At 37.9% G+C, this 27754-nt stretch overlaps 1 protein-coding gene and 1 pseudogene across 2 annotated transcripts in view; one reads left to right on the forward strand and one right to left on the reverse strand.

Annotated features, from left to right (window-relative positions):
- LOC137398468 (uncharacterized) overlaps positions 1-27754 on the forward strand; it is a 331058-nt gene that overhangs the window by 242487 nt on the left and 60817 nt on the right. The window lies entirely within an intron of this gene.
- On the reverse strand, positions 16565-27555 carry LOC137398467 (glutamine synthetase-like; annotated as a pseudogene).

Raw genomic sequence — 27754 nt, forward strand, 5'->3', positions numbered from 1 at the left:
GTGGTTACGTCATCGAAATAAAGAGGTTCCAATCTACGGCGGCTTTTTGTTTTTGAGCTTTTAAGAGCTTGTAATCATATTTCCACATATTTGGCACTTAAAACACAACAGAGTAAAACATGGTGAATCTTTTGATACCAAATAACTGTAATGTGAATTTTGTTGCAAGTCAACCTTTAATGTAGAAGTGTGGAATTTGTTAGTTTTCGTTCAATAGTAGCGTTAGTATTTCAGCATCTCACCGGTTACTCTTACTCCGGTCATCTATTAAGCCGGTCTTAGCGTCCCTGCAATGAAGGCAGGTATGGTGAGGGCGGTATCACAGTTCCTTAAGCTGCCACCATGTAAATTATATTCTATTTCACAGGTTTGACTATTACCTGGCTGTGTATTGTGAGTCTCCTTTTGTTAGCTCCACGCTTTCAATGCCGTGCCCGCGCGCCTGCTGTTACCGTTTCCGGTATTATTATGCATTCACATATATAGAGTTATAATGGCAATCTTCAAACGTCCGTAACTCGGCGGCCATTGTTCTAATTTTAACGTCTTTGGTACTATCGAATAGCTTAGTTTCTGCTCTTCATTCGCTTTATAGGTTCATATTTTTTCTATAAGGCGATGTCTAAAAAACGGGCCTGTTTTAGCCAATGATATACAGCCGCCTGTATGTCATTGGTTGCTGTTTTTGTGTGTGTAGACTACGGCCTGGCCTCGGCTTCGGCAATGTCCCGCTAAAGGACACCTGTGCTTCCAATAATAGATGTTAGGATAACTTTGTTAGCTTTTGGTAACATTTCCATGCCTAGGGTGATGATATCCTCGCACGAATGCAGACAAGCGTTCACACGCGTCTATTTTTGCTGTAAACAAAAGTAATTGTAGTAGTTCTTAGGCTATTAGTCAAAAGCGCACGAATATTAATTATATATCGGTACGCACTCCAGAACTGTACGCCTAGAAAAGCCTAATGCTAGGGTTATGGCCAATAAGTTAGCCGATGAAGCGTACAGTTCGTTCGCAGTTGTTGTTTTAAATTGAAACGGACTACCGTAATAGACGGAAAAACAGGTAATCTGCAATTATGTATTTATTTCCATCACACTGAATGAATGGTGAATTCTATTTCATTTGGATGGCTTTCCGTTGTTTTGCCAATTTGTCGTAGTTTGAGGAGTGTCAATTATCTCTCTATCAGTTGTGGTCTTGTCAAGGGAGAAATTTGTTATTTAATAATTTAATTTATTATATTTATTTAAAGTTTATTATAATAATGAATATAAAAAGTAGGCTAATAATAATAATTTGATATTTATATAATAATATGAAATGTACTGTTTTTTGTGAGTTTCCTTTGAGTGAAATACTACAATGGTTCTATGGTTCTATGTGTAATGGTTAGCCTCTGGACCTTGAGTTCAATTTCTCCCAAGACAAATTTTGACCGCAGACAAAGTGGCACTTCTGCCCCAAAAAATCAGACCGTTGCTATAAAGCAAAATTGAAATCCCAACTCAATCAATGGAGATGGGCACTACTAATATCCTTGCAATTTGTTTTGACAGTAAGGCGTTGCTGTATCGATGAGCCCAAGTATCAAGTATTATTGAGATTATGAGGCCTACTATCTCTTGTGGGCAACTCTCTGCAGGTAATTATCTTATAATTGACAATAACACGCCAGTGGTTTGTTTCTAAGCGTCTGTGAACTCTATTTTTCTCCAAAGGTCAAGATAACAATTATTCTGTCAAGGCTTACTAGCTCAAGCAAAAATAACAATATGCTTAAATGCTTAGCCCTATTTGTTATGGCCTTACTAGGTTAAATGAGTACGTATCTGTTAGGCGTGTAGCAGTAGCTCTTACTGTAAACAGGGGCAGCTGAGTTAGCTCTCTTCTCTCAGGGCTTTATGGCTTCCTGGCTTGCCACCTCTTTTGGGTGAATCGTGTTTGTTGAGTCTATCCTCGGCGAGCTGGTTGCTGCTGGCTCCTTGGCTATCTTGGGCTTATGTTAATCCTCCTATTTTGGCTCTTCCTTGCGGCTCCCCTTTGCCGTCTGGCTCGCTGCCAGCTTCTCCTGCTCTTCCCTGGATTTTGCCCCTCTTTTATACTTGTCCTTGAGCCATTGTCGAATGTCATTGGTTGGTTGTGTTTTACTTGCGGTCTTTGCGTAAGCTTTTGTTTAATTTATATTTCAGATTTCTTGCGGTGAGCTAAAATTCCTTACTGTGGTTGGGATTCCATGACGACAAGCGAATGAGAAGTGAAAAATATTCTAAGTCCGGTAACAAATTGTACAAAACTGGCCATAACTCAAAAACTAACAATGGCAGCATTATAAAATTAATTTTACAGTAATCCTCGTTCTAAGACGCTATTAGCTAGCTAATTTATATGAAGCAAGAGAAACTATTATAATATTATGCCATTCTTTGTACAACCATTTCGTCGATATTTTCTCATGAAATACAATATCTGAGTTAATGAATAATTATGCTATATTTTTCTACTGCTCTACAATACAACATTTTCTAGACTATAATGATGTTATAAGCTATAACTAAATATACTAAATAAAGTGTTGTAAATGATTCTTTCACTGATGGCTGGTTGCTGATCTGGTGCACGCCGGCTGCTTCTTCGCTCCAACAAGTCATTAGTGTGGCTGGCTCCTGTAATATTGGCGATATATCTCCATTTTTGCCGGATACTCTGTAGAGTTGTTTGCTTTGCTGAATATCCATTAATAATTGTTGTAGCCAGTTAGTCTCTTTCATATTAAGTGGTGTTGATCAATAATAATCGTGATTTAGTAACAATTTTATGCTGTTTTTCATTCATTAAGCTTTTCATTATAATGATCAGACAACTCCCAATCGAACTGATGTCCCATATATTCACATTGCATCAGTTGTGATAGTTGGACAACTCCTATGCTTGATATTTCCAGCAGCATAGCAATTGCCATATATTTCATGTCTGCTTATTGATGCATCACAGTGCTTGCTGCAATGTTTTGCAGCAGTTGTGGTATTAGGTGATCCCACAATTTATTATTTCTTTTGACTTTTGGTCATCTATTGCTTCAAACCCTGACAGTCTACTCACCCGAGATTTGTATCCATACTCATAGGCTTTTATAATTATATACTCGTGCAATGCTCACCATGCTGCTAGAGTGACAAAGCAAATTCAACACTGATATTGTGTGTGGATTCTGATTAGTTATGCGTAACTTCTGCATAATTTCTCTACATTTACCCGTGACAAGGTCATTCGGGAAATATATCGTGCTCGCTGTATCATAATGATAGTCAACTGCACTGGATATATATACTTGCTTATTATTTTATGTAAGTTATAAATATTAGGAATCCGCACATCCTCAATTTGCGATAGATATCTACTTGCATATATGCCATAAGATCAAGCTGTATATTCTTCTTTTGTAGTGTTATCAAATTTTTTGTTGGTTTTTTGTGTGTTGATATGTATGTTGAGCTGGGCGCTGTAAACTATTCCCATTCATACTCTCTCTCATCATCATAAATATAATCTGTCATCTGCTTTTTCTTTGTACGGTCTCATAGCTCATATCTTCTATTCACTCCGGACGTATTTCCAATCATGCTTTCTTCTCCAGAATTGCTGCTTCTCAGCTGCATATCCTTCGCTGTTTCAGACATACAGTCATACCTCAACTTACAAGCTCAATGCGATTTAGGACTGAGGTCTAGATCTGGTATCTCCTTTGCATTGGTTTTGTACGAGGATGAAAAGTTTTCTCATACAAGTTGTAAAATTGCTTTATTGAAACCCATTTCGGTTTTGTGCTCCTTCCAGTTTGAGGAGTGACAATTATCCCCCTATCAGTCTATATAGACACCAAGTTTTCAAGTGCCCCTAATTTCAATTGTGTTGGGGCTACAATTTCAGAATTTTCATCTTAGAGCAGTGTCATAATTTACCAATGGTCATACCAATTTAATGGTCATGGAAAATAAACTTGATGTGTTGATGAAGTAAGAAGTAAGACTGCCAGTCTGCCGTTTTGTTGGTATGTCTATTTTCAAGTTCATTGCATACTTGTAAGCAAGCTCTCTTGTTTGTGTAAGACTGAACCCATAGAACATCTTTGAACAAGAAATGATATATTCAGTCAAATTATGTTCCTCTTCTGCTGTAAAGACAGTTTTGCCTCCCAGAGCAGTCTTACTGCTGCCACTGTTCTAATAACGTGTCAGAGTTGGTCTGCTGATGCCAAAAGCTTTAGCAACCTCACATTTACTCATGCCATTTTGCTGAACTTCCTGCATGGCTTGCTGGAGTTCCTTTGCGCTGTAACTCCCTCTGCGAGTTTTTCTTTCATAAGTCCTAGGCATCATTGATCTAGCAATAACAGTTATGCTAAAGTTGCGCCTAATGTAATTATAATAGCTACTTCAAATCAGTAACTTGAGAATTTCTTAGCTATTCTTTAAAGATAGTTTGTCAACATATTTCAACAAGGATTTGGTAATATGGACAGGTGTCCAACTTCCCCCATTTCGTGCTGTCCATATTGTTCTACAATGTTGTTCAAAATAATTTAGTAAATATATTTCAAAATATTAAGATTGGTCCTTCCACCTTGCTGTTAGTAATTGTGCATATGCAATGTTGTACTAATAAAAAGTTTTGCATCATCAGCGTGTTTTATATCAGAAGGATCAACAGTTTCGTTTCATGCACAATATTTACTTTAGAATGGTCAAATGAAGTTTTACTTACCATTTAGCTTGGAAATGTATAGATGTTGCCTACAACACAATGTGATTGCTAAAACAGGAAATGAACCAATTTGACAAATAATTTAAGTGGACTCATGCACTATACAGTCAAATCATTAAGGTGTCCAAATTATCCTACTGTTCATATTCCCCCATTCTCCCCTATTAGTGAAGGTGTTAAGCTATTGTAAGTGTAAAGTTATGGCTAGACTCATTGGTTTAAAGTGTATGATTTTATTTAATAAGCTTAGTATAATACAATGGCTGCCGGAAAAAGACGTTTGTCAACCAGAAATTCCCAAAACGAATTTAAACGAAATGATGTAACAACTAGTATGATGTAACAACAATGATGTAACAACATATTATGTCCTGTGTATATTTCTTTTATCAAAAAAATAAATCAAACAGAAAAGCTAAGCAAACAAGTATTATTATTAGACATATGAAACCTAAGTAGCAAAAATGTAAAGCCAGACATGACTATTTATATAGCACTCAAGCAACTAACTGAGTTGGAGTACGAGAAACTATATGAGTACTAGTACTAAGCGTAAACAACAACTAAATGGGCATCTATTAAAACTAGGGCCTAACAGTTGGTAGTCAAAGTAAAACTTAAACCTTTTGACAGGTTTATATTCAGGAGATTTTAGCCTCTAAATCTAGGCGGCTTCCCCACAATCCTCCCTGACCTAGTCAATGTCGGTCGTGAATTCGCCTCTTGAGATTTTCAAAGTCTTCACTTAGCATTGCTTTGCTAGAAGAGGAATTGTTCATAGCCACGTCACTGTAGGAGGATTTATTGGATTTTGAAACAACGTTGAGAGTTGAATGGCATGAATACTTACCACCTTCTGGTTTATGGTTTTGCACTACTTTGCTTTCTCAACTTTGCTCTACTAACCCTTCAGTTGCATCTGGTCACAACTGCTCTCTGTTTCACCTGATCATTATTCTAGTAGCATCATTTACGATGTTGTATGACCGAGTGGATGTATCATGACTTACCAATGTTGCCTTTTCCCACTTTGCAAAGATCTGAATCGTACTGGTTGACTAGTCATTAGCACCAAAAGCCTGTCTTCTCAGAAAATGTTTTGCCATCACGCTGCATTTTCATCTTTTCTTGTTTGTTTATAAACTTGGTATGTCTTTCCAATCATATGCTCTAAGGAACAGGCAGTGTTGTTTTATTGAGGTCCCATCATAAAGGCTTCTGCCTTGTAACAATTGTGAAAGGGATAGCAAATCTGTATCAATGGGTGTGTTTTTCAACATCTGGGGGCATGCCAAAAGCATTGTCCATCTTCTGCAGCTTTAATCATTGTTTTCTTCACTGTCTGTATGGCTCTCTCAACCAGTTCATTCGACTTTGAATAACCTGGCGAAGAAGTTTTGTGAGTGATGTCCATTTGTTTCATGAATGTCTTGAATTCAGTCAAGTTGTACTGAGAGCCATTGGCTGACCGAATTGTGCCCTCTCGGCCAAAATCTGCTAACTTCTTAGTAAATTCAGTAATTATTGTCTTCATCCGCAAGTCTTCTGGTTTAGACATATTGACCCAATTCGATTATTAGTCTACATTTAGTAGACAGTGAGCCCCTTGTAATTGAAATAATTATGTCACTGTGTATTATCTGCCAGGGATAATCAGGTAATTTGCTATGAATCAAAGGAGCATGGCATTGTGATGTAACATGTTGCTGGCAAACAGAGCATGAGCTAATGCAGTCCTCAGTTTGTCTGTTTTATTCAGGCCAAAACACTGCAGGTTGTCCACGTTGCTGGGTTCTGGTGATGCCTTGGTGACTTTGATGTAGCTGACTGACTGTTTCAGCTTGTTTGGCATGAGGCGCTATTAATCAGCTACCCAAGAACAACAGTGTATCAAACTCAGATATATCAACCTTGTGTTGCTAGTATGGTTTGACTGACTGACCAACCCGAGAAACACTTGTGAACTCTTCCATAAGCTTAGATATATAAACTCTGAATCATCAAGTGTCAACACAACTAAGTTGCATTTTCAACTTCAACTGAGCATCTTTGACATTTAGTCTTCACCTGCGAAAGAACAATGTATGACAATTCCTGAGTCTTTAACAATCTTTCTGCAAAATATCAGAAGTATGTACTCATTAGCAACAACTGATGCACTTGAGAACTCACCTGGTTAAATTAAATATGTCTCCTTTGGTTTCATCATGTTCTATTCACTATCATTGTACTGAACACATATACATTGACTTTTGCTGATTGTTCAACAATCAGTATTACCATTGTAGGGTTTTTAAAAAAACCTAAAAATCGGATTCTTTTTTGAGTTGCGTAATTAAGGAGACTTTACTGATCTGGAACGTTCCCTCATAACTGATGGCAATAAGTAAGGCATTATTTAGTACCGTGAAGCCTGCAATCACATAGTTCTAATTAGATATAATCCATATTTGAATAGTTATATAACAAGCAAAAACAAATCGGTAATATACATACATGTATATATATTTATATATATATATATTTATATATATATGTATATGTATGTTACTGATTTGTTTTTGCTTGTTATATAACTATTCATATATAATTTAGTATATAACTATATACAGTCAAACATGGATAACTCGAACTTCAAGGGACCGAGCAAAAGTGTTCGAATTATCAGAGCGTTCAAGTTATCAGAGCACTGTCACAAGTCCATATATTTACTTATTTATTAGTAGATACATGTACATATACAAACTATAATATAAATCAAAAGCACAAATGGCTTGTTTCAAATTAAATGCTTCTAATGTAAAGTTTAAAACGTTTTCATGAAAAAGTATAGAGATTTTTCTATCACTTGAGATTGGTTTGTTGTTTGAGGTGATGTTATTGCCAGGACGTTTTTCAGATTGACATTGGCAAAACTTGATCGTTGTTGAAATGCTCAAAAGAAAAGACATTTTTTTCTTTTGGGGTTTTACCCACGATCAATTTTGCTGTTTTTTCTTGAAGTTTATGCAGATTACCTTACTTTACCTGGGATTCGTTAAGAGCAACACTCCGAGGCAGTTCAATTAGAAGTTTTACGAGGTTTTACGGTACATTCTATATCACTCACGCTTTTTTAATAGATACTTATTGAATGTACACACGTATTCTGTGTTTAGGTCAAACGATGAATAGTTTTTTGTAGCTCAGACAACGTATACGTTTAATTACAACATTTTTAAGACGTTTTAAACATTCAACATTCCGACGTTGATTCAACACAGAATCAACGTCGGAAAACTATTCATCATGGGCTAGCCGGGTCACGCACTCAAGGATTTTCGCCACGCACATACAAAACAACATGCGATTTTTGTTTTGTATGTGCGTGGCGAAAATCCTTGCGCGCGTGACCCGGCTAGCCCATGCTATTCATCGTATCGCAGTATAAATCAAATTTCACCAAACTTTTAGAAAAGTCGTTGACAAAAATATTTTGCCGATGGTGGTAATAACGACGCTTATGAATTACGAAAAGATGAAGTTTACCTCTATGGCTTTGAATAAAGTGATTTTCTAAAGCGATAACAACCGTTTCGGTAGCCGTTGGGCAAAAAAACAGTTCGAATTAACAGTGTTGAGTTCGAGTTATCTATAGCAATTTATCATTACGTGGGAACGGACCAAAGGAAATGTTCGAATTAACCATGTGTTCGAGCTATCCGTGGACGAGTTATCCATGTTTGATTGTATATATATATACTGATGAAAAAGAAGGTTGCAGTTCACTAGAAGAGAGTGCTTAATATTAAAATAGAGCATTTATATAAAATTTATTAAGAACTGAAAACTTTTAAAACATTTTACTACTTAAAGTTTCATGGTTGTTACCATTCATCAGGTAAAATTAAAATGATCTGAACCTCATATGACTGTACGCCAAAACACATCGAGTAGCTTAACGATAAAGGCCAGCTACATATAATACAACAATTTAATTGGTTCATGTCACAGCATTGCAAATTAAGTGCTTATTTGTATGCCTGCACTTTGACACAAGCTCGTTTCTTGAGTTTAAGCTTGCAAGCTCAGGTTTGTATAGAATGAAGTACAACTTGGCAGCCATGTTGTTTGCTAGGCAGTCACATCAGTTGTCAGGCAGCCATATTGGTTGCTGGCTGGGCGTTTAATCTGTTAGGAAGCCATGTTAGTTGCTAGGCGGTCCTTTTAGTTGTTTGGCAGCCATATTGGTTGCTAGGCGGTTCTTTTAGTTGTTTGGCAGTCATATTTGTTGCTAGGCAGTGATCTTGGTTAATTAGCCTAGTTGATTGGATAATTAGTCTATGCTTCACCAATGAACATATTACTGGTCGGGCAATCGTCCCATATCCACTAGTTTCACTGAACACTTGTACTACATGAGGGTTTAGTAAAAGTAGATAAAAGTACAAGACTTTCATCATTAGGGTTCATCCTGTAGTAAGTTTTTGCAAATCTAGTTTGTCACATTTTCAAAGATTATTTTTGCTGTTTATTAATCAGGTTGGTTTATTAATTGCCATAAGTTATTAAAGTCGTCTTCTCGTGAACCTTATCAATAATTGTTTGTGAGACACACCCACGTGTCCTTGCTAGACCTTGAGACTTCAGAACTGACGCTTGTCTCCACTAGATTGTATTTATCAAAACCGGCAGTAAATGAATCTGTGCAGAGAAAATGAAAATTAACCCAGACAACATATTACGGTACTATTGAACCGGTACTATTGAGCCCGTGCTCTGAGTAGCATGCCTTTGTAATCTCTAGCTATGTATGTTATTGTTCAATAAGGTTTAATAATAGTCTCATCGGGAAAACCAATAATGATCACTAATCTAATTGACTTATGCTAGCGGCTGCTTCATAGTTATGTACAGGAAGCTGCTTGTAATTTGAGAGACCAGCTTAGCAGGCCGTGTGGTGGGTGTGCATTTGTTGGATGTTTGTACTCCTTTGGCAGTATATGTATGAGCTCCTTTCCTTGAAAGAGCTAGTCAATGAAGTATTTCATACAAGTAGAGAAGGTTGAAGCACTTCTTGGCTAGTGACAAGTTGTCACTAGTTAGCGGGTTGAACTAGTAATATATTCCCATTGTTGGAAGAAGAATAGTAGGGTTAGAGACACAATTGACTGCGCATTGCATCAGCATTTGGTATTGCATCATCCTGTAGTTTTGGCTTCTTTTGATTAGGTTTTATGGGTCACCATGTTGTATAATACATTTATATTCATCACGATAGCAAAATGGTGTTTGGTCAGGGGACAGAGTTTTTTTGTGGTGGAGTTTCAACATTTTTAGTTGCTGCTCTTGACTTGATCTTGTTCTACTTGGCAGGTGGCTGGTGAAGGCAAGGGTTACTTGGAAGACAGGCGTCCTTCAAGTAACTGTGATCCCTACATGGTGACAGAAAGAATTGTGTTGACCACACTTATCGAGACCGAGTAAAACTTGGGAGTTGTCTGCTCATATATTTCTTTTACAACCATTTTTTTCTTACCATGCTTATGTTCTTTAACATGCGCCTGTCTGGCAGTATATTCTCTATTTATATTCACTAATGATCATCTTGCATGAAAAAGGTATGATTGTTGTACAAGTAGAATCTCAAAGGAAGATGAACTGTATCCACTTTTTATGAGGAAGAAAGCAATATGTTGATTTTAACTTCTTACTTGAATTTAAAAGTTTTACACAAATAATTTTTTTAGAATAACACAATAAAAATAAAGGTCTAATAAAGGAGAAACCCACTATAAAATATTGTTTCATGTTCATCACGAGTTGCAATGCATTATGGTTAAAGTAATGAATGAAAAGCTACATGGCTGCAAATGGCTTGAGACAAGCTGCAGCATATTTTAGTAAAGGATATTACACCGGAATCTGTGTCCAGTCTGTGTATTTTGTCATGTGGTGTTCACAAATTATTCACTTTAACATATTGCATTTAGAGCTAGCCGTACTTTGTGTTCAACATAACTAGCCGTATTTCAGTGCGAAAAAGAAATATACTAACTAGGCACTGTGAGTCAGCCAACCATGTAGCATATTGAAATATTGGTGAGGCTATAAAAAACAAATCTATACTCTCACTATACTGGAGTGACAGGGCCCTAGCTAGGATAATAAGTGATAAAAGAAATAACTGTGTTATTCAACCTGCGTATTATTGAACTACCATTGTACAAAAAGTAAGTACATACGCATTAATTTTAAATCTGAATGGTGAATGAATGTTTGGTACAGGGGTTTGCTTGCTCAGTGATGGAGCTGATTGTTTTAGGTTTGCATCTTGTATGATGCAAGCTCTTTTCTTAGGTATCAGTCTTTCTAGTTGGACTTGTGAGTTCAAATCTAAATTGATGCAATTTTATTTTCATGATTTTTAACGTTGCTTCAGACAAACACGGCTCTTTTACAGTAAAAATTATAAATTCTGTGAACCATTAAAGTAATATTAAAAGTAATAATATTCACAATAGTGTCAATATAATATATAATATAATATCAACATATTGCTCAATAATACTCAAGTGATCGAGTGTTTCTATAGAATGATGATGTATTTCTATGGATAGAGAGGATTTATTAATATAGTAATTATGTTAATCCATTATTGATTAAAAACTCCCTATTATAAGTGACTAGAGCTGAGGCTATATCTTAGAAATTGTGGGAACGAACCATATACCCTTGAAAAACCTCTGCCACTTTTTCTTAATTACTGAACATGCATGCAGTGAAACTACAGACATGGTAAAATAAAGCTGTAGCGTGAAGATGGTGGAACATACCAGAGCATTCATTAAAACGAACCTGTTTAAATATAGTAAATCTTGAAGTCTAGCTTTCACGGATAAAAAAACTGTTGCCAATAAACCCTTTTTAGGTTCGTGACAGGCAGACTGTGTTCTGCAAAACGTTAGTTTTGGTTAGGCTGTTTTACTAAGCTTCATGAATATTAAAATTGGGTGCATAACAAAATAAAACAAATGTAAATTATTTGGAGTTGTCTTCTCTAGCTACAGGTTACATAACTCTTACTTTTTAAACTTTTGCAACTTCAAAACATCAATCTAAACAATGGTTCAAGACAGTGATGTGTTTCATGTTGTTAGTATGTACTATTATTTGTTATAAATTTGGTTTTGAAATTTTTGTTTGTAAATGTTATTCACTAGAAATTCCACTGTCATACAGCCCACGACCAAAGAGATGGCCAGAGATATTGGCAAAAAAATAAAGGGTACTGATGGTTGAGAAATGCAATATTAGCAGTCAAATGGCCCTGCAGTGCAATAGGATAACTGCAATGGTAGCTGTAATGTACTGGGTGTGGGTGTTATTATATACAACAAACAGCAATAATGAATGGAAAAGATGTTTATATTTTTCCCCTGCAATAGGAGAAATGCAATATTGGCCAATATTAGAAGTAAAATGCACTGATATTCTTAGAATAATAAATGTTATTAATACATTATAGTAATAATAGAAAACCAATGCACAATTTTGTTTACATTTCAAAACGTCATAGGTAGCAATATCAAGAAGTTGTGGTATTTATATAGATTTTTAGAAAGTTTATTTAAAAAGTGTTTGGTCATGACAAACAGCAATAATGAAAGGAAAATATTATACGGTTGTATCTCTCCCTTGCAATAGGAGAAATGCAACGTTGGCCAATATTAGAAGTAAAATTCAATGATATTATTAGAATAACAATACAATACAATACAATAACAATACAGTAATAATAGAAAACCAATGCACAATTTTGTTTACATTTCAAAACGTCATAGCTAACAATATCAAGGAGTTGTGATATTTATATAGATTTTTAAAAAATCTATTTAACAAAACTATTTAGAAAAAATAATAACAGTAACATATTGCCCATCATCGATGTTGTTAATGTGACTATAACACTCCAATAGTCATCCAAACTTATAATTAAATATTGTAATAATCTCATAAGAATCGCTAGAAAAAAATATCATTGTCATTTCCTTTACTTTCACTGCTTTGGACATCAGTTAGAATACCAAAGTACTCAAAAGTGTCCAAAATGTCAGTTACTTTGAAATTGGGAAAAAAGAAACGATTATATTTCAGTACTTCTACGTTTATTACAGAAACCTTCGGCAATTCGACAGTGCTATGGACTGGTGAAATGTGCACGTTCTTTTTTCGTGAAATGCGCACAACTTAATGGTTCTATTTTCTGTCGCTCGGCGCTTCGTTTGCCGGACTTAATTTTGATAAAACCAAGGCTTGGCAAGTTTTATTAACGATTTTCGGCCAAATTAATCTGTCTATTTGTGTATAATCCGATCAGATGAGTAAGTTTTAAGATATTGTTGACAATTTACAAAGACTTGGTAACATATTTAAATAGGCTTATATGTGTTTTGTATCGTTATTATACTTAAACGACTCTACGCAAAAATGGTTAAATTTGGTGATGAGATTTTGGTACAAGGGTTTGCGACGTTTTTGATGAATAATTTTCGTAAGTTGTGTGCGCATGCATTTATCATAAAACTCTCAAACATTCGCTCCGCTCGTGTTTGGTCATGGGATAATATTTTAATATATTAATATATATATATATATAATATTACAATAAATTTAGCTTGTAACAATAATAATGTTGTAATAAAAATAATGACCAATAATAGTAATAATAAATTAGTGGCATTATTATTGTCAACTATCAACAGTCTGAAAAACTTAACGCGATTTACTTACAAACATTTATTATAAATGGGAAATATGTTATATGGGAAATAAACTAAGATATATCAGACTAGTGATAAAGCTAAAGGTATCTTCACCAAAAGGAGTTGTCTATCCTTATTTTTCCACTACAGCTTCCTTTATTATTGTGCGCTATTTATTCTCTTTGCTTTATAAGCACACCCAATGATCTCCTACAGCAGACTAGACTGTGAGGTGTTAGTTTATATATAATAGAGGTACCCTTCATGTCATTTTCTCTTACAAGAGTGGCAATGGAGAACATGATATTTTCAAGGTTAACTACGTGTATGATATTCTTATAATTCAAATCGAATTAGAGAATTTGACGCTTATGTTATAAGAATATCTTTGGCATCATACAAAGCAAAAACTTTATATAAATTGTTTACGTTGGGTAAAATTTACGTTATAGAACATTAGTATAATAAGTATTTGATGTAGTTATATTCTTACACATTTGACAGAAAACTAGGAAAATATCTAATCCAAAACTACTGATGAATGACATGAATGAGACACGAACAAACACAGTGGAGCATACCTCTATGATTAATCTCTTGAAAACTAAATTATATCTTCATTGTTAAATATGGATTTTCCATTGACAGCCTTGAATTTCCAAGACAAGCTGGGTTTCTCAAAAACTTTCTTGGAATTTCCAAAGACACTTTGGAAATTCCAAAGACAATTTGGAATACCCGGAATGCATTCTACAAATTTCAGTATGCTTGTGGAATTTCCGAGTTGTCCACAAAAGTCCATATTATCTTTAGAAATTACGAATACTAAAGGCGTTCAAGCTCATAAACTAAAGCTAATCATACCTTATGCAGCCACCTACACTTTTCATATAGCCAATGAAACTCTTCCAAACATGAGTCACTGGATTGGTAAGAAATGAACCACTAACAATTCTCACATAAAGCTCAGTGTAAGACAGAACATCTGCTGCTCTCAGAATCAGAAAGACTGATAGTCATACTATAGCCAGAGGCCATGAGCAAAATCAGAGAGATCTGATTGCAAAATGGAAGCCCCACAAACGATTGCGAAGACAGCTCGGACTACAAGTGCAGCAATGGTGCTTAAATATATATCAGCAATAATACATTACAGTAAGGTAGTTCTATGAATGCGAAAGGGTTAAAATATATATCAGCACTAATACATTACAGTAGGGTAGTTCTATGAATGCGAAAGGGTTAAAATATATATCAGCACTAATACATTACAGTAAGGTAGTTCTATGAATGCGAAAGGGTTAAAATATATATCAGCACTAATACATTACAGTAGGGTAGTTCTATGAATGCGAAAGGGTTAAAATATATATCAGCACTAATACATTACAGTAAGGTAGTTCTATGAATGCGAAAGGGTTAAAATATATATCAGCACTAATACATTACAGTAAGGTAGTTCTATGAATGCGAAAGGGTTAAAATATATCAGCACTAATACATTACAGTGAGGTAGTTCTATGAATGTGATACATCTATGACTGTGCAGTAAAAATGTGTGAAAGCAGATCGAATCAGGTAAGTATTTTCTTGATAGTGATACAATAATAAACAGTTTTAAAGAAAAAATCTCAAAACCAAATTTATAACGCATACTAGTACATGCTGACAATTTGAAACATGTTATTATTCTAAAACGTTGCTAAAATTAATTTTTTATAAATACAAAATTTCAAATTAAGAACTGTTTTACTTTTAGGTAGAGAAGACAACTCAAGTGGGTTAACATTTGCACTATTTTGTTAGGCTTATTAGAAATCCTTATCAAGACTAAGGTTTTGCAGAGTACAGTCTGTTTGTCACGACCCTAAAAAGGGTTTATTGGCACCAGTTTATTTTTCTCCAGGAAAACTGGACTTAAATATTTACTAAATTTAAGCATGTTTTTAATGAATGCTCTGGTATGTTCCACCACCTCCATGTTACAGCTTTATTTTATCATGTCTCTAGTTTCACTGTATGCATGTTGAGTAACTGAGCAAAAGTGACAGAGATTCTTCAAGGGTATACAGGACGTTCCCACAATTCCTAAGACATAGCCTCAGATCTTTTTACTCATAATATTGATGCATTCATTAATCCTCTCTATCCATTGAAGTATATCATCATTCTATACAAACCCTCAATCACTTGAGCATTATTATTGAGCAATAGACACTATTGTGAATATAATTACCTTTAATATTATTTAAATTAGCACAAAACTTATAATTTTGACAGGAGCTGCATCTGTCATAAACAGCGTTGAAGGTTGAAAAAAAAAGGTTGCATCCGAAATCACAACTTTCAAAATGGAAGACTGACATCCTGACAACTCCGACGATCAACCACCCATTGACACAACAATAGTTGTACGCAGTTATTATAGTTGGAGATTGAGAAAAAAGTTTACATAGTACAGGATGTGAACCCATATTATCTACTCTATCACATGTACCAAACATTCACCTTTCAGAATAACTGTACATATACTTATTCTCTGTACTTTATTGGCACTCCTGAGGATCTCTCACTAAACTGGAGACTGCCAGGGTCATAGTTAGGATAAGGGATACAAGAAATAACTGTGTGGCCATGGGCACTCTTTTGTTTTTTATTGCTTTATCAATCTTTCAATATGCTTTATAGTTGGCTGACTCACAATGCCTGGTCACTATATTCCTTTTCTGCACCGAAATACGGCTAGCTCTAAATGCAATATGTTAAAGTGAGTTATCTGTGAACACAACTTCCTCAAAGGAAATTCAAAATTAATTAAATACTTTGCTTTATAAATATTTACCTACTACTAACTATTCTTAACCTTGGCAGAATACACAGACTGGACACAGATTCCAGTGTAATATCCTTTACTTGAATATGCTGCAGCTTGTCTCAAGCCATTTGCAGCCATGCAGCTTTTCATCCATAACTTTAACCATAATGCATTGCAACTCGTGATGAACGTGAAACAATATTTTATAGTGGGTTTCTCCTTTATTAGACCTTTTTTATTGTGTTATTGTAAAAAAATTATTTGTGTAAAACTTTTAAATTCAAGTAAGAAGTTAAAATCAACATATTGCTTTCTTCCTCATAAAAAGTGGATACAGTTAATATTCCTTTGAGATTCTACTTGTACAACAATCATACCTTTTTCATGCGAGATGATCATTAGTGAATATAAATAGAGAATATACTGCCAGCCAGGCGCATGTTAAAGAACATAAGTATGGTAAGAAATAAAAAAAATGGTTATAAAAGAAATATGTGAGCAGACAACTCCCAAGTTTTACTCGGTCTCGATAAGTGTGGTCAGCACAATTCTTTCTGTCACCATGTAGGGATCACAGTTACTTGAAGGGCGCCTGTCTTCTAAGTAACCCTTGCCTTCACCAGCCACCTGCCAAGTAGAATAAGATCAAGTCAAGAGCAGCAACTAAAAATGTTGAAACTCCACCACAAAAAACTCTGCCCCTGACCAAACACCATCTTGCTATCGTGATGAAGATAAATGTATTATACAACATGGTGACCCATAAAACCTAGTCAAAATAAGCCAAAACTACAGGATGATGCAATACCAAATGCTGATGCAATGCGCAGTCAGCCTAAAGTATTTGGCAGTTGTCCAAATCAGTTCTCAGCAACATCCATAAATGGTAGTAAATAAAGTGCAGCCAGATTACAGCAGAATAGATCTGAGGACTTTTGGATTAGCTTAAGGGCTGTATAAGATCAAATGACGAATATGCATGTCAAGGAGTGATAGCAATGCCAATTAAAAACCGGTGCAATAGATAAAGTCACATAATAAACTGTAACCTTTATCTCACAAAATATGTATTACAATGGGGATGTAGCTCAAGTGGTAGAGAGCGCGCTTAGCATGCGAGATATACTGGGATCGATACTCGGCACCTCCAAATGTTTTTTATCTTCGTCGCCCAAAGAACTGATCATATTAGAATTTGGATGGTTTTATTTGTGAGAACTAACAAACGTGGTAAAGTTTTAACAACACAAATGAGCTGACCACACAAAACTCTAAAGTAATAATTATTAATATTAAAACCCATTTGGAGCGAGAATTATTGTGTTTATTAATTCACCTACAGGGCAGTTATTATTATTCCTATTATTTTCAATGGCGCTAATATTATTATTAATTCACGGTAGTGACATAGATCTTTAGCAGCGCAAACTTCCAAGTTTAGTATAACTACTTTCATATGTTGTGAAAAACCAGACAAACCTCGACATTTACTTTTTGAGAAGTTCTTATTCACGGCAGCAGTAGTTTGTTGCCACGGAGGATTTAGCACTTACATTTTAACAGTGCGAGAGGCTTGTTGTGGCATAAAAATAAAGACATGGACTAGGGAGGAGTGGCGGGAAGGGGGGGACAAGGTTTCAGTGCCAGGAGCAAATGACTAATCAAAGACAGGTTTGATAGAACCTTTTGTGTCTCTAACCCCACTATTCTTCTTCCAACAATGGGAATATATTACTAGTTCAACCCGCTAACTAGTGACAACTTACCACTAGCCAAGAAGTGCTTCAACCTTCTCTACTTGTATGAAATACTTCATTGACTAGCTCTTTCAAGGGAAAGGAGCTCATACATATACTGCCAAAGGAGTACAAACATCCAACAAATGTACACCCACCACACGACCTGCTAAGCTGGTCTCTCGAATTACAAGCAGCTTCCTGTACATAACTATGAAGCAGCCGCTAGCATAAGTCAATTAGATTAGTGATCATTATTGGTTTTCCCGATGAGACTTATTGAACAATAACATACATAGCTAGAGATTACAAAGGCATGCTACCACAGAGCACGGGCTCAATAGTACCGGCTCAATAGTACCGTACTATGTTGTCTGGGTTCATTTTCATTATCTCTGCACAGATTCATTTACTGCAGGTTTTGATAAATACAATCTAGTGGAGACAAGCGTCAGTTCTGAAGTCTCAAGGTCTAGCAAGGACACATGGGTGTGTCTCACAAACAATTATTGCTAAGACTGATTGAAAGTCTTGTATTTTTATCAACTTTTACTAAAACCTTCATGTAATAGTACAAATGTTCAGTGAAACTGGTGGATATGGGAACCATTGCCCGACCAGTAATATGTTCATCAAAACACAATCTCATACTATTGATGAAGCATAGACTAATTATCCAATCAACTAGGCTAATTAACCAAGATCACTGCCTAGCAACAAATATGACTGCCAAACAGCTAAAAGGACCGCCTAGCAACCAATATGGCTGCCAAACAACTAAAAGGACCGCCTAACAACTAATATGGCTTCCTAACAGATTAAACGCCCAGCCAGCAACTAATGTTGCTGCCAGCTGCCTGACAACTGATGTGACTGCCTAGTAAACAACATGGCTGCCAAGTTGCTAGAATGTCGGCGAAAAACCGAAATAACCGCTTGGTAATCTACAGTTCCACAGAGGTTGTAATAGCCTGTCTTTCAGTCAAAATCTTATCCCCAAACATACATTGTCACCAGAAAATGGTGGGTGCACCTATCAACAATGAGAGGAGCCAACGCTATACTTACGTGTCTGGGTATCCTAATACTGCTGCCTCTGTTGGCGACACTAGAACTGAAGTCATGGATGGAGGCCGTCTCATGCAGACCAGTCAATCGTCTCTCGTTGTCCTTCCCACCACGTGGGTCGTACGCCTTTATGTGTATCTCATGTTTCTTAGACATCTTCTTTATAGCATCATTTATGTGTCTAAAATGGGCAAAATAGCCACTTTATTCGCTGAATCATTCTTAATTTCCGACTTCTAAATTTTTTTTCATTTGTCACGTAACAAAAAACATCTGCTTGACAATACCAATGCGAATATATATATATATATATATATATATATATATATATATATATATATATATATATATATATATACTGATGAAGAAGAAGGTTGCAGTTCACTAGAAGAGAGTGCTCAATATTAAAATAGAGCATTTATATAAACTATATTAGAAACTGAAAACTACTCACGCCCTTAAAAAGTGTGATTTGTTGTTCGAGGGCTGAGAAAAACCAATTGTGACAATGAGGAAAGTGTGTTTGTTTTCGCAACACTTGCTTATGTGAATCTTAAGTTTTATCCCTTCTATACATGAAAAATAAAAATCGTAATGCCATTAATTTTGAAAATGATAGGCGCATTTCACTCACCCACAAGAAACCACAATTTTATCAAATAATAGCAGAAAAAAAGCACGGAAAAAGTCAAAGATCATAAAATGAGTTGTTTTTTTATATGGTGCTGCTGTGTGAAAACGTTAGACTCTTCTTAGAATGACCTTCCAAGATATATCGTTTTTATATATTCCATATGTCTGTTTTTCATTATGTTTTGAGCTATTTTTGTTTTATTCAAATCAAAGGGGTGTGAGAACGCCCTCGACAGTCTTAGGGGAGCTTAGGCTATAAAATGGAATAGGGGAGAACTGGTCTCAACTAAATTGTAATTTGTACATCAAAAGTGAGCAGTTTATGTGTAAGCATGATGTCGCAATCCAACCAATTGACCAGATGGCTTTTTAAGTTGATATCAAAAAACTATTTACAAGATATTGTTAATATTATAAAAAGGGGCAAATTTTAACGCACGTCTTATTAATTCTGCATTCAGGTGCAAAGTTTAGATGAGGCTTCGTGTGGGCTAGATATTTGAGCAGTCTAAGGAAGGATCTGTACAAGAGGCTACGTGTGGGCTAGATATTTGAGCAGTCTAAGGAAGGATCTGTACAAGAGGCTACGTGTGGGCTAGATATTTGAGCAGTCTAAGGAAGGATCTGTACAAGAGGCTATGTGTGGGCTAGATATTTGAGCAGTCTAAGGAAGGATCTGTACAAGAGGCTACGTGTGGGCTAGATATTTGAGCAGTCTGAGGAAGGATCTGTACAAGAGGCTACGTGTGGGCTAGATATTTGAGCAGTCTAAGGAAGGATCTGTACAAGAGGCTATGTGTGGGCTAGATATTTGAGCAGTCTAAGGAAGGATCTGTACAAGAGGCTACGTGTGGGCTAGATATTTGAGCAGTCTAAGGAAGGATCTGTACAAGAGGCTACGTGTGGGCTAGATATTTGAGCAGTCTAAGGAAGGATCTGTACAAGAGGCTACGTGTGGGCTAGATATTTGAGCAGTCTAAGGAAGGATCTGTACAAGAGGCTACGTGTGGGCTAGATATTTGAGCAGTCTAAGGAAGGATCTGTACAAGAGGCTACGTGTGGGCTAGATATTTGAGCAGTCTAAGGAAGGATCTGTACAAGAGGCTACGTGTGGGCTAGATATTTGAGCAGTCTAAGGAAGGATCTGTACAAGAGGCTACGTGTGGGCTAGATATTTGAGCAGTCTAAGGAAGGATCTGTACAAGAGGCTACGTGTGGGCTAGATATTTGAGCAGTCTAAGAAAGGATCTGTACAAGAGGCTATGTGTGGGCTAGATATTTGAGCAGTCTAAGGAAGGATCTGTACAAGAGGCTACGTGTGGGCTAGATATTTGAGCAGTCTAAGGAAGGATCTGTACAAGAGGCTACGTGTGGGCTAGATATTTGAGCAGTCTAAGGAAGGATCTGTACAAGAGGCTACGTGTGGGCTAGATATTTGAGCAGTCTAAGGAAGGATCTGTACAAGAGGCTACGTGTGGGCTAGATATTTGAGCAGTCTAAGGAAGGATCTGTACAAGAGGCTACGTGTGGGCTAGATATTTGAGCAGTCTAAGGAAGGATCTGTACAAGAGGCTACGTGTGGGCTAGATATTTGAGCAGTCTACGGAAAGATCTGTACAAGAGGCTACGTGTGGGCTAGATATTTGAGCAGGCTAAGGAAGGATCTGTACAAGAGGCTACGTGTGGGCTAGATATTTGAGCAGTCTAAGGAAGGATCTGTACAAGAGGCTACGTGTGGGCTAGATATTTGAGCAGTCTAAGGAAGGATCTGTACAAGAGGCTACGTGTGGGCTAGATATTTGAGCAGTCTAAGGAAGGATCTGTACAAGAGGCTACGTGTGGGCTAGATATTTGAGCAGTCTAAGGAAGGATCTGTACAAGAGGCTACGTGTGGGCTAGATATTTGAGCAGTCTAAGGAAGGATCTGTACAAGAGGCTACGTGTGGGCTAGATATTTGAGCAGTCTAAGGAAGGATCTGTACATGAGGCTACGTGTGGGCTAGATATTTGAGCAGTCTAAGGAAGGATCTGTACAAGAGGCTACGTGTGGGCTAGATATTTGAGCAGTCTAAGGAAGGATCTGTACAAGAGGCTACGTGTGGGCTAGATATTTGAGCAGTCTAAGGAAGGATCTGTACAAGAGGCTACGTGTGGGCTAGATATTTGAGCAGTCTAAGGAAGGATCTGTACAAGAGGCTACGTGTGGGCTAGATATTTGAGCAGTCTAAGGAAGGATCTGTACAAGAGGCTACGTGTGGGCTAGATATTTGAGCAGTCTAAGGAAGGATCTGTACAAGAGGCTACGTGTGGGCTAGATATTTGAGCAGTCTAAGGAAGGATCTGTACAAGAGGCTACGTGTGGGCTAGATATTTGAGCAGTCTAATGAAGGATCTGTACAAGAGGCTACGTGTGGGCTAGATATTTGAGCAGTCTAAGGAAGGATCTGTACAAGAGGCTTCGTGTGGGCTAGATATTTGAGCAGTCTAAGGAAGGATCTGTACAAGAGGCTACGTGTGGGCTAGATATTTGAGCAGTCTAAGGAAGGATCTGTACAAGAGGCTACGTGTGGGCTAGATATTTGAGCAGTCTAAGGAAGGATCTGTACAAGAGGCTACGTGTGGGCTAGATATTTGAGCAGTCTAAGGAAGGATCTGTACAAGAGGCTACGTGTGGGCTAGATATTTGAGCAGTCTAAGGAAGGATCTGTACAAGAGGCTACGTGTGGGCTAGATATTTGAGCAGTCTAAGGAAGGATCTGTACAAGAGGCTACGTGTGGGCTAGATATTTGAGCAGTCCAAGGAAGGATCTGTACAAGAGGCTATGTGTGGGCTAGATATTTGAGCAGTCTAAGGAAGGATCTGTACAAGAGGCTACGTGAGGGCTAGATATTTGAGCAGTCTAAGGAAGGATCTGTACAAGAGGCTACGTGTGGGCTAGATATTTGAGCAGTCTAAGGAAGGATCTGTACAAGAGGCTACGTGTGGGCTAGATATTTGAGCAGTCTAAGGAAGGATCTGTACAAGAGGCTACGTGTGGGCTAGATATTTGAGCAGTCTAAGGAAGGATCTGTACAAGAGGCTACGTGTGGGCTAGATATTTGAGCAGTCTAAGGAAGGATCTGTACAAGAGGCTACGTGTGGGCTAGATATTTGAGCAGTCTAAGGAAGGATCTGTACAAGAGGCTACGTGTGGGCTAGATATTTGAGCAGTCTAAGGAAGGATCTGTACATGAGGCTTCGTGTGGGCTAGATATTTGAGCAGTCTAAGGAAGGATCTGTACAAGAGGCTACGTGTGGGCTAGATATTTGAGCAGTCTAAGGAAGGATCTGTACAAGAGGCTACGTGTGGGCTAGATATTTGAGCAGTCTAAGGAAGGATCTGTACAAGAGGCTACGTGTGGGCTAGATATTTGAGCAGTCTAAGGAAGGATCTGTACAAGAGGCTACGTGTGGGCTAGATATTTGAGCAGTCTAAGGAAGGATCTGTACAAGAGGCTACGTGTGGGCTAGATATTTGAGCAGTCTAAGGAAGGATCTGTACAAGAGGCTACGTGTGGGCTAGATATTTGAGCAGTCTAAGGAAGGATCTGTACAAGAGGCTACGTGTGGGCTAGATATTTGAGCAGTCTAAGGAAGGATCTGTACAACAGGCTACGTGTGGGCTAGATATTTGAGCAGTCTAAGGAAGGATCTGTACAAGAGGCTACGTGTGGGCTAGATATTTGAGCAGTCTAAGGAAGGATCTGTACAAGAGGCTACGTGTGGGCTAGATATTTGAGCAGTCTAAGGAAGCATCTGTACAAGAGGCTACGTGTGGGCTAGATATTTGAGCAGTCTAAGGAAGGATCTGTACAAGAGGCTACGTGTGGGCTAGATATTTGAGCAGTCTAAGGAAGGATCTGTACAAGAGGCTCTGTGTGGGCTAGATATTTGAGCAGTCTAAGGAAGGATCTGTACAAGAGGCTACGTGTGGGCTAGATATTTGAGCAGTCTAAGGAAGGATCTGTACAAGAGGCTACGTGTGGGCTAGATATTTGAGCAGTCTAAGGAAGGATCTGTACAAGAAGCTACGTGTGGGCTAGATATTTGAGCAGTCTAATGAAGGATCTGTACAAGAGGCTACGTGTGGGCTAGATATTTGAGCAGTCTAAGGAAGGATCTGTACAAGAGGCTACGTGTGGGCTAGATATTTGAGCAGTCTAAGGAAGGATCTGTACAAGAGGCTACGTGTGGGCTAGATATTTGAGCAGTCTAAGGAAGGATCTGTACAAGAGGCTACGTGTGGGCTAGATATTTGAGCAGTCTAAGGAAGGATCTGTACAAGAGGCTACGTGTGGGCTAGATATTTGAGCAGTCTAAGGAAGGATCTGTACAAGAGGCTACGTGTGGGCTAGATATTTGAGCAGTCTAAGGAAGGATCTGTACAAGAGGCTACGTGTGGGCTAGATATTTGAGCAGTCTAAGGAAGGATCTGTACAAGAGGCTACGTGTGGGCTAGATATTTGAGCAGTCTAAGGAAGAATCTGTACAAGAGGCTACGTGTGGGCTAGATATTTGAGCAGTCTAAGGAAGGATCTGTACAAGAGGCTACGTGTGGGCTAGATATTTGAGCAGTCTAAGGAAGGATCTGTACAAGAGGCTACGTGTGGGCTAGATATTTGAGCAGTCTAAGGAAGGATCTGTACAAGAGGCTACGTGTGGGCTAGATATTTGAGCAGTCTAAGGAAGGATCTGTACAAGAGGCTACGTGTGGGCTAGATATTTGAGCAGTCTAAGGAAGGATCTGTACAAGAGGCTACGTGTGGGCTAGATATTTGAGCAGTCTAAGGAAGGATCTGTACAAGAGGCTACGTGTGGGCTAGATATTTGAGCAGTCTAAGGAAGGATCTGTACAAGAGGCTACGTGTGGGCTAGATATTTGAGCAGTCTAAGGAAGGATCTGTACAAGAGGCTACGTGTGGGCTAGATATTTGAGCAGTCTAAGGAAGGATCTGTACAAGAGGCTATGTGTGGGCTAGATATTTGAGCAGTCTAAGGAAGGATCTGTACAAGAGGCTACGTGTGGGCTAGATATTTGAGCAGTCTAAGGAAGGATCTGTACAAGAGGCTACGTGTGGGCTAGATATTTGAGCAGTCTAAGGAAGGATCTGTACAAGAGGCTACGTGTGGGCTAGATATTTGAGCAGTCTAAGGAAGGATCTGTACAAGAGGCTACGTGTGGGCTAGATATTTGAGCAGTCTAAGGAAGGATCTGTACAAGAGGCTACGTGTGGGCTAGATATTTGAGCAGTCTAAGGAAGGATCTGTACAAGAGGCTACGTGTGGGCTAGATATTTGAGCAGTCTAAGGAAGGATCTGTACAAGAGGCTACGTGTGGGCTAGATATTTGAGCAGTCTAAGGAAGGATCTGTACAAGAGGCTACGTGTGGGCTAGATATTTGAGCAGTCTAAGGAAGGATCTGTACAAGAGGCTACGTGTGGGCTAGATATTTGAGCAGTCTAAGGAAGGATCTGTACAAGAGGCTACGTGTGGGCTAGATATTTGAGCAGTCTAAGGAAGGATCTGTACAAGAGGCTACGTGTGGGCTAGATATTTGAGCAGTCTAAGGAAGGATCTGTACAAGAGGCTACGTGTGGGCTAGATATTTGAGCAGTCTAAGGAAGGATCTGTACAAGAGGCTACGTGTGGGCTAGATATTTGAGCAGTCTAAGGAAGGATCTGTACAAGAGGCTACGTGTGGGCTAGATATTTGAGCAGTCTAAGGAAGGATCTGTACAAGAGGCTATGTGTGGGCTAGATATTTGAGCAGTCTAAGGAAGGATCTGTACAAGAGGCTACGTGTGGGCTAGATATTTGAGCAGTCTAAGGAAGGATCTGTACATGAGGCTACGTGTGGGCTAGATATTTGAGCAGTCTAAGGAAGGATCTGTACAAGAGGCTATGTGTGGGCTAGATATTTGAGCAGTCTTAGGAAGGATCTGTACAAGAGGCTACGTGTGGGCTAGATATTTGAGCAGTCTAAGGAAGGATCTGTACAAGAGGCTACGTGTGGGCTAGATATTTGAGCAGTCTAAGGAAGGATCTGTACAAGAGGCTACGTGTGGGCTAGATATTTGAGCAGTCTAAGGAAGGATCTGTACAAGAGAATGTTCCGTGAATCACATCAGAGCAAATAACGCTGTTCATATAGTCATCACTTTGTAACAAACAATGTTATGATAAAACAACACGAGCTACACCCTTTGAACACAAGTCACAGAAACTGATTTGATAGTTCAACAGACTAGACTGAGATCTTAAAAAGCATAATATTATGAACTCACTTAATACTACCCTCATTTCTCATAGCTTTTGTTGAATAATTGGTATGAGCGCCAGCGCCATTCCTATTGCCTGGCATTGGCTGGGTATCAAAAGATACAATGACTCCGAAATCTTCAGCCACTGTGCACAATGAATCTCGCGATCGATATATGGTCTCCCATGTGCATGGCTTCCCAAAGTCCAACCTGAAACACAGTACAACAACGAACTCAAACTGATGTACCATTGATCGTTTTTTCGTTACTCAATTGCTGTTACTAGTGGCATTGAAAATGTATCATAAATTGAGCTAGGAAAAACTGCTGCCCTTGCTGACTGCACATTGATCGTAACTATTAATTGTCTTTACTTAAAACGAAAAACTTCCCACTTGTGTGAAACTAAGAGTTCAGAGAGAAAGAGAAGGTTGCCAGCAATATATACCTGTAACTCCGATTGACCAGGCATGACTTCAGCGTTAGTACCACAGATCTTGACACTGGCATATAAACAAGCTCTGTAGTGGGCTTCTACTATGTCTCGTCCGAACACCTATTAATGAAGAAACTTTGGCTTTAGCAGTATCTATGCGACAGACACAACCACAAGGATGTAGATTCAATTCTAGCAGAGCCCATATGTTTTGAAAGCACGCCCTATGGTCACATAGCTTATCCGTAAGAGATCTAAGGCTAAATAAACATGTCAGCTAGGATTAGTGGACGCAGACCAACTAGCTTTTACTATAATAAGACCCAAGTCTGTCCAAAGCCACAAGCGATAAGAATTGCATCACTCAAAAGTCGAACTAGCACATTCGGTTTAGCAGCCTGAGGTACTGCGATCAAGGCCACTAAAATACCTTACTGTTATGGAATAGTTGTACACATAGTTATTACAGCTGATGATCTCTCATGGCCTGCCTCGATACCAGTTTATCATAAAATATGCAGCATCCAAGTGCAAAAATAGGACTGTCGAAATAACTTGGAGTTGCTTGCTCAGGTACATACTCAAGCAATAAATTTGCTGACATATGATACAACTCAAGCAAAGAATGGAGTCTAATCAGAGGTCTAATAAACCTCAATAAAGCCTTAAATAAACTCATTTCCTGTCTAATATGCAGTCATCTCCCCCTGGTTATCAGCCATTTTGTAGTAATTGCTTCCGCTTCTACACTTTTTTGGTTTTACAGCATTGGTATCAGCGTAACGAATCATGATTGCAGCTTTAAAATGAAAAATGAACTAGAGGTTGCAATAATAAGGATCATCACCGCTAGCTAAACAACACTTGATCTAATGACACCCACCCGATCTGCACTGCCGCCACAATAAAAATGACCCTGAGGTTGAGGGAATCCACTTTTCGGCCAGCCAAAGGGATGCCCATCTCTGTCCATTAACGCGTATTCTTGTTCAATACTAAACCATGGATGCTCATTTTTAACTTTGTCTTTTGCTGCTGCGCACGTCATTCCCAGGTTTGTCTCTGAAATCAACAGGATTAAATATACATAAGAGATGAAATATCAGTGACCGGAGAGCAAGTGTAACTGAACTGTCAACAGTAACGGTGGCATACCTGTAGATGTAGACCAAAAACCTTTACTATAATAAGACCTACTATGATTAAGATTGCATCACTCAAGAGTCGAACAAGAACGTTCGGTTAACAGAAAGA

This window comes from Watersipora subatra, chromosome 6 (genome assembly GCF_963576615.1).
Source record: "Watersipora subatra chromosome 6, tzWatSuba1.1, whole genome shotgun sequence".
NCBI lineage: Eukaryota > Metazoa > Bryozoa > Gymnolaemata > Cheilostomatida > Watersiporidae > Watersipora > Watersipora subatra.